This window comes from Cervus elaphus, chromosome 5 (genome assembly GCF_910594005.1).
Source record: "Cervus elaphus chromosome 5, mCerEla1.1, whole genome shotgun sequence".
Classification (NCBI taxonomy): domain Eukaryota; kingdom Metazoa; phylum Chordata; class Mammalia; order Artiodactyla; family Cervidae; genus Cervus; species Cervus elaphus.
The window spans coordinates 6,083,036-6,092,254 of NC_057819.1; positions in this window are offsets into that span (position 1 = coordinate 6,083,036).

A 9,219-nucleotide genomic window follows, 5' to 3' on the forward strand; every position below is an offset into this window, starting at 1 on the left:
GGTACAAGGGGAGTCTGGTTTGAGAGCCTGAGCTTTTCCAGGGGGATCAAGGGAACAGCTTCTTGTATAATGAGATTGACTCTTAAAATGAAAGTGCCAGCGCTTGTGCTGCAGTTCAGATTCCCCTGCTGTGCGTTTATTCCCAAGGCTCTAACATTAAGACATCGTACATACAAGCTGGGAGCATTCAATTAGGTTTTCTGTTATTAATCAGTCAATTAAGCCACAATCTCAGGGATATACATTTTCACTCTTAAAGAGGTGAGAGGCATGCCGGGGCCCCCAGTCTGGTTTGGAATGCCAGCCTGGCCTGGAGGGAGAGGCCAGGGACCTGAGGATGCCAGGAGGGGAGAGGGGATGGGGTGGGGTGGCAAGGGTGAGTGGGGCCTCCGGGCAGTGTGGGTCTTTTGGTTCAGGAGGCGTCTGGGAGTATGGCAGTTGGAAGTTTTATTGTGGCAGAAATGACACCTGGAGACCACGCAGGAGGATCGAGAGCTGTGGAGTCTGGCCGACTTTGGAATTAGGTCAAAGACAGCTTTGCTATTCTGAGCCTCAGTTTTCCCGTCTGTAAAATTGGGAAGTCTAATTCCAGTTCTGGATTTCTCCCTCTTTCATGAGATCTAAGTCCAAACAGGTATGGAAAGACCTAATGGGTATGGAAAGTTTCTATCAGCTATGACATGCTAGATGACGCATAAACAGATAGAAGTGTCTGTGATAGACAACGTAAGGACATTTATGTATAAACAGAATGAGGATGGCAAGAGCCCCCTTGAATGTGAAAGATGATTATATAGACCGAGGGGCAAATAAACACCTGTGCTTCAGTTTTTAATTTCTTTGGATGGTTCCAAACAGACACAGGGAAGAGCGTATTCTTACGTTGGATAATATCTGTGAGCTTGTTCTAAGAGACGGTTCCTCAGATTCACAGCACCCCCAAAATGTGATCAGACTGCAATGACTGGGCAGGATTAAGGGAGGAGGGGGGAGAAAAAGAGGGTCCTAAAATCTTTTCATTATGGAGTCAAATTTTATTTGTATTTATAATGAGTATCAACCAGGAGAAAGCTGTCAATCTGTCGATGACAATGTGCCTTTAAAGGAAACAGATAAGCGCAGCTAATAATTAGCACATAAATCAATTGCAAGTAAGCGTTTGGATTTGTGATTAGCATACAAGTAATTTGTTGTTTGACATTTTTGAGATTAAGTGTTGGTGTAATTAGCACATAAATCATTTGCACATGGATGTTCCTGAAGTGTCTGGTGTGTAATTACATATAAATCATTTGTACTTGGGGGTTCCTAAGGTGTTGGTGTGTCAAGGGCACATAAATCATTTGTACATTAGTGTTTTTAAAGTGTTTGTTGTGTAATTAGCACATGGCTTATTTGCAAATATGTGCTTCAAATTACTTGTTGTGTGATTAGCATAAAAACCATTGGTGCATAGAATTTTCTAAATTATTTAGTGGACAGTGAGCATGTATTTAATTTGTAAATAAGAATATCTAAAGTGTCTTTTGTAATTAGCACATATACCAGTTGTATACGGGTATGTTTAAGTTGCTTGGTTTGTGATTAGCACATATATCTTTTTGTGAATGAGCTCTCTTAAGTGATTTAGAATTTGCATAGAAATAATTTATCAATGGGCCTTTGTAGGGTACTTGATTTATAATTAGCATATATGCAATTTGTAGATGGGTCTTTAACAACTGCTTGAAAAAAAAAGTTCTTTCTTTCTTAAGAGATACTCTTTTATCCTGCTTACATTTGCTTAGCCAGCTTAATTGCACTGTGGAAAGAAAGAATTTATCAGTTGCTGAAGTTTTATGTCTTCTCACTCACAGAAAGTTTAGAATGCACATCTGTAACCTCAAAATGTTTCATGAGAGTCTGCTGTTAGTTTGTATGAGACTGAAAGGCTGGTGCTTCTCTAGAGATTCAGGTCAAACCTCAAAAGTCTCTTTCATTGAGATGAAGGTATCTCTTGTGTTCTAGGAGATCAGAAAGCACTTTGTTCTGGACCTAATAAAAGGAATCTGGCAAAACATAATCATGAGAAACAATTTATGAATAAACACAAAATATATGCAAATGAGAAGCCCAACTATCCCCCAAACAATTATGAAGAAAACAGATAAGGGGGTTAAAATTTTGAGTACTTAGTAGAGGCCAGAAATCACCCTAATTGCTACATTAGGGGAGAAATTTCTAGTTAAAATGGTCATCTAATCAGCAACCATCTTTTATTAATGCTGGCACATTTCAATTCCAGCATTAATCAAAGATGCAGTGGAAAGAAACGTCTTAAGAAATATTTGAAAAGCAGCATCACATATACCTATATGCAATGGTACATGTGCTAATTACAAAAGATATTATAGATAAATTAACAAAAAGGTGACCATGACTAGATGAAATCTGACTTTGCATTCCAAAGGCACATTAAAGAATCCTATAAGAATCTAGACAGGAAAAAAAAAGAAACATTAAAAAAATCATTTTATCTTTGAAAGACCATGATTTATCCTCCACAATAATAAATTCTCCCTGAAAGGAATATTAAAAGAACAAAAGTTGTGGCCCAAGAATTTTATACCCAGCCCAACTGCTTTTAACGTATGAAAACCACAGAAGGAAACGTACACTGAAGGATTTGGAAAATAACGTATTCTCATGTACCCTTCTGGAAAAAAAAATAATTGAAGAAGTATTCCAGCCAATGAAAGGATGAATCAAAATCTAGGACTCAAGAATATCTAAGTGATGGTGAGAAAGGACTTGCATGTAACCCATGTTTTGGTTTGGACCCAGCAAGAGATTCTATCTGAATAATGTAGTGAATAGTAAGGCTTGGAGGTTGGTCCTAGGAAGGAAGAGGAGAAGACATACAGCTGAGTTGAACTGAACTTACATTCCTTCCTCTTCAGCCTCAATTTCCCCATCTATCAGATGAAAATGTGCCAAATGTTCATTTAGGGTATCTCCAGTCAGAGGGGACTCTCTTCCTCATATTCAGAAAGGTTTGATGATTACATGGCACCCACACTTTGCCAAGCCATCTGCAGTGGGGTTTCCTGATCTTTAGTTGTTCATTGACCAGCCTGCAGTATCTGTATCAGGATTGCTGTGATCTACTTAATATTTTCCTTTAAATAAATCCATAAACTTACTTAGTACACATATTTACTTCTAAATTCATGCATTTTAATTAAATAAAATGAAATTTAATAATTAAAAGTAAACAATTTAAATCTTTTATTTAATAAACATATTTATTCCCCAAGCTAGTTTATGTAACCATGTTAAACAGAAAACCCTCATCACCAGTCATAAATAGAAGGCAACTGTGAATATAAAAAGAGAAAAAAGACTGAATTTTGTTATTAACAGGATATACATAGGTTATTTAGTTGTTGTTAGTTTGTATTCATTTTGCCTCTCTCTCTGTTATTTTTACATTTTAGCAACTGAATGTTGCTAAAATGTAAATTTATTTTAGCAATTGAAATTGGGATGGAACTTACTTACAATGAATGGTCTTTTACAATTTATCCGCCTTTTTTTTCTTGTGTGCGTGCATGAGTGCTAGGTTGTTTCAGTCGTGTCCGACTCTTTTGCAACCCCATGGACTGTAGCCTGCCAGGCTCCTCTGTCCATGGGATTCTCCAGGTAAGAATACTGGAGTAGTTGCCGTTTCCTTCTCCAGAGGATCTTCCCAGGGATTGAACCCCACGTCTACTGCAGTAGGATTCTTTACCAGGGAGCCACCTGGGAAGCCCCTTCATTATGCATTCTACTTTATTTTTTAAAATGCTTTTTGTTTTGGGGTATAGCCAATTAACAAACAAGCTTGTGATAGTTTCGGATGAACGGCAAAAGGGACTCAGCCATACATACATATGTACATTCTGTCCCAAACTCCCCTCCCGTTCCGGCTGCCACGTGACACTGAGCAGGGTTCCATATACAGCACTTTTTAAATATATTAAGCAATACTTTTTCTAAAATGACCATGATTCACTTTGTAATGGCAACAAACAAGATTATTTTAAAAGGGGACAGAAACTGTTGGATTCAGCTTACCTGAAAGCATTCCATCCCAGACTTCCCAGTTATATGAACAGATTACATGACACATAATGGACAAATGTGTTTATACGTATTCACAGATAATAAATATTCATTTATTAATTTAGTTTGGTTTGGATCATATAATTTACAACAGAAAGAGTCCTAATTAATACCTGTTAGAACCCAGATTGGACTTGATCTCATTTCAAACTCATGTTCATCCCTATGTGCCTCTTAGCCTGAACCAAGAGGCTTCTTAAAGGCAAGTTATTTTCAATGGTTTTGTTTCCAAACTGGTTCTCTAAGAAAAACAGTCCTGGCGGTTCAACGGGTGGCATGTAGCCTGGGATGATCCTGAGAAGAAAGCCCTCCAGATTAAGTTCCCTGCTGCAGGGGAAAGTGAACTGAGCGTGTTTTCTAAACAAGCCTCGACAGAGCCTAACCAAGTAGCCCTGCTTCCTTTCTCCTCTTTAGCACTGACCTCTGTCCCCTCACCCAGAGCTCTGCTGTGCACTCAAACCTCATTTGTCCAAATAAAACCTGACTGCTTGCAAGCCAAGGTGAAAGAGATATAGCTGTGCACGTCTTTAAAGCCAAATATTGCATGTAAATATATATATATTTTATTGGAACACAGTTCTTGCTTTAGAAGCCTCAATTGGAAAAGAAGGGGAGAGGAGGATTTTTTTGGGGGGGAGCTGATTCTCTGGCTGCATGGCCTTAGGTAAATGCCTTGCCTTCCCTGAGCCTCTGAAACGGCTCCCTATAACCTGCACAGGAAGTTTTGATTACTTGTGAGAAATAGAGGGACCCACAGACATGCTAATGCGTGTGCTCACTCACTTCATCCTGCCATTTCATTCATTCATTCAGTGAATAAGCCAGGTGGTGAGCTAAGACGGGAAGCCTAATCAGACAGACTTGTATTCAAGTCCCTGTTCTGGGACCTTGGACAGCTCTTCCCAAGTCCTGGAATCTAGGTTTGTTGTTGTTGTTTAGTCGCTAAGCTGTGTCCAGCTCTTTGTGAGCCCTGGGACTATAGCCTGCCAGGCTCCTCTGTCCATGGGTTGCACAAAAATACTGGAGAGGGTTGCCATTTTCTTCTCCAGGGGATCTTCTCAACTCAGGGACAGAACCCGTGTCTCCTGCTTGGCAGGCAGATTCTTTACTGCTGAGGCACCTGGGAAGCCCTTGGGATCTAGGGTATCTGCTCTCTGAGTGTCAGAATTTGAATGGACAGGTGAGGAAAGAAGACATACAGGTGGCAAAGAAGCAGGTGGAAAGACGCTCAACAATCATCATTAAGAAAATGTAAATTCTCCGTCCCTTATGGTAGAGGCTCAGTTGACTCCCAAGCCCCTTGAGGAAGCAAATTTTGCCTCTTTTTGCACATTCATGTCAATATTCCTGATCTATAAATAGGTTTGCTCTCTTTCCGATTCTCTTTTGAACCACTTGTAACATCTACCTACTCCCCTCATTGATTGAATTAGAAAAAAATCACTAATGGGCATTCATTTAAAAAAAAAAGAAAATGCAAACTCAAATCCCAGTGAAATACCACTGCATACTCCTTTGAAAGTCAAACATTTAAAAGACTGTTCACACCAGGTACTGGTGACATAGAGAAATGGAAACATTCATTCACGGCTGTTGGGAATGTAAACAGCACAGCTTCCTCAGAAAATGTTTTGTAGTTTTAAAAATACTTAAACATCCCACTACCAGATAGTCCAGGCTTTCCAATCCTGAGTACTCACCCAAGATAACTGGAAGTGTGTGCTCATAAAAAGACAACACCAACCTTCATTGCAGCTTTCTCTGAAATAGCTCAAAAAACTAGAAGCAATCTAAACGATTCCCATCAGCAGGTGAATGGATCAACAGACTAGTGTAGTCACACAACGGAATACTACTTAGCAATAAAAAGGAATGAGCTATTGACATTTCAAAAAACTTGGATGAACTTCAAGGGTATTGTTCGGAGTGAAAGAAGCCAGACACCAAAGATTACATGTTGTAGGACTCCATTCACACAGAATTCTAGAAGAGGCGAAGTCATCTGCGGTGACAGAAAGCAGATGAGCGGTTGCCTGGCTGGAGGGAGGGAGTGATTACAGAGGGGCCGGAGGAGACTTCTGGGGGTAATTGATATGCTCATGATCTTGAGGGTGGTGATGGTTTTATGGTGTGTACATATGTCAAAACCCATGAAATAAGAAAGAATTAAAAAAGTAAACATAATCACAGACTCCTGCTCCTGGCAATTTGATTCCACTCTCAGCCTTTGAGCATCAAGACAACACCAGTCCCCTCTCCTCCCCCTACCCGAGGCCCAACCACTGGGTACATGGGAGGTGGTGGCAAAGACCTGGACCCTTCACGTCAATCAGTTCAAGTCCCCACCCAACTTCATGCTGGCTTGCTTGCTAGGAGAATGAGAACGAGTTGCTAAACTCTTGGAGTCTCAGTTTGCCTTTCTGTAAAGTGGGCACATGGGCAGACACCCAGATGTTTATTACCACATGCATAATGATCAGTCCACATGTTGCGCCTCCCCCCAGGCTGGCACTAGGCCCAGCAGATGGTGAGGGAAGCTTTCAATGTCCATTCACCATCCCAAGTGGAAAGTGCTATCACGGGCACAGAGTCAGTCACGGGTCACCAGAGGCTGCTGCCCAAACCCCAGAGACTGTCCCAGTCTGCTCTGGTCCACGGTGGGTGTGCAGGGCTGAGAAGAGCCCCTGCTGTGGTGAGCAGTCACTAAAGGATCCTCCCTCCTGCTCCGGCCTCCCTGAGCACATGGCCTGGCACGGGGAAGTGACCACCCCTGCTCCCTGGGCCATGATCCCTTCTCTCCTGGGTACCCCAATCTGTCCTGCCTCTGAGTCAGGGACCTGGGGATGTGTGGGCAGGTGGCTGGGGCTCGGCTGTTATGAGACAGAGCTTGGAAAGTATTGGGTAGAGCGTTCAGTAAAGATCTCTCATTTTTATCACCATGGCATTTAGGATGCTGAGTTCTTGAGGGCAGGCTGGGGTTGGCTGTCACCCCCTGCTTCCCTGTTCCCAGCACACTGCCTGCACATGGCAAGTGCCTCATTCCTATTTAGCAAATTGAATGAATGAATGACAGCAGGCCTGACTTTACAAAGGTTCTGACAACGGACCACACTCACCTGGACCTGTAAGAAGGGGCTTGGGTAAGGGCAGCTTGTGCCAGCCTGCTGTGTCCCGGGTACCACACAGCAAAGTCCGTGGGATGGAAGGACGGGGGCGGGGGAGGAGAAAGCCTGAATCCACAGCAGGAAATAGGACATTACTTGTACTCTCATATTCTAATATCTTGAATCCTTAATCAAACCTATAATCTAAAATTCAAAAGAGGGTTTGGGGAAAACACAGTCAGCTGCATACTAAACAGAAGCTTGGGCCCCGGCTGAAATGCATGGGTGTTTTTTTTTCTGTGAAGAGTCAAGAAGAGGGGATGGGAGTGAAGGATAAAACAAAAACAATAATAGTACCTGGCCGCCCTCCAGCTCCGCGTACCCAGTGTGCCCTGTACTGTGCCAGCTAGGTGTCATCCTCACTTCCGGCGGATGCCAAGGCTCAGAGAGATGAAGACTCAGGCAGGCAGTCATAGAGCAAACAAGTACTGGGTCCAGGGGAAGCCACCTCTAAGCCCACTGCTTCTCCTCTGTCCCAGGCTGCCCCCGAATGGCACTGGGCGGCTCCTGTCACTCGCCTGTTAGAAACACTGACTAATGCCTTTACAAGAGCTATTCCGGCTGGTCTGTGTGGCTGCAGCATCTTTGCCTTTGTACCTGGCTGGCTTGTCTCTGGAAAATGGGATAACCCCTGGCAGACCTCTCCTGAGATGCCTGGCCTCTTGGTAATAGCTCCCAGAAAATAGGAAGCTTTTATGGAACCAAATTGCCACCACTGGGAAGAGGTGATGGGGATAACACACAAGTTCATTGCTGTGCCCCCCTAAGATTATGTAGCTGTTTGTTACACAGCATCATGTCGTCAATAGATAACTGATTCACCAGGCCTGATAATGAACCACTTGGTCTAGAAGCCTATGGTTCCACCCACTGAGAGGCTTTGGTGGTGACCCTATACAGGCCCGGACATACTCTAAGATAACTCAGTTGGTATGGACATTTGCAAAAATTTTGAATCTGCTCATCAACTGGGGAGCTTGCCACTGCTTCTAACATGAGGCAGAGGTAAGATTTTAAAGGAGAGAAGAGGTCAGAGACCCTAGAAGGGACACAAAGTGACAAATGACTTCAAACCCATGGGCACCGAATTGTGTTCCAAAGCTCCCCACCATCCAGACATACCTTGTATGGGCGGGGACTTCTGATGAGAGGGAGCACAGGAAGTCACCTACAAAAAGCAAGCATTAACCTTGAAATAAACTTGCATGGGAATGGAGCATGTTAGTTACCGGCATGAAGGACACGGCATAACAAAGCGGGTGGATTCATGGACCTCAGCTTTGCAAAGAGCCTGCAGAGATGTGGTAAAGCACCCACGTTGTGAGATGAAACAGCCTCAGTGTGAATTCCAGGTCTTCTATTGGTTTCCAGCAGGGCTCAGAGATGGACTTCCTTTCATTTCTGCTCAGTGGTGGTTTCAGCTCTCAGCCTCAGCCTCAGCCTGGGGTTCTTGACTCTGCACCTCCCTGCTTGCTGGGATTCCTGGCAAACCTTTTCCTCGCTGGGTGCTCCCTTTTCTAAATGTTCCTTTGGAGCAAGTCCTCAGATGGGTTTGCTCTGACCTCATGGATGACACTCAGAGGGATCAGACAGAAGTCAGCTTTGGAGGAAGCCAAACGCTATTAGTCAAGCACAAACCTTAATAATAATAGCTACTGGTGGCTCAGTTGGAAAAGAAATCTACCTGCAATGCAGGAGACTGTGTTCAATCCCTGGGTCAGGAAGATCTCCTGGAGAAGAGCATTGGCTACTCACTCCATCATTCTTGCCTGGAGAATCCCCATGGACAAAGGAGCCTGGCGGGCTACAGTCCACAGGGTCTCAGAGTCAGACATGACTGAAGCAAGTTAGCACGCATCGTTACCTGGGTATGGGCTTACCCAGGTGGCGATAGTGGTAAAGAATCCGCCTG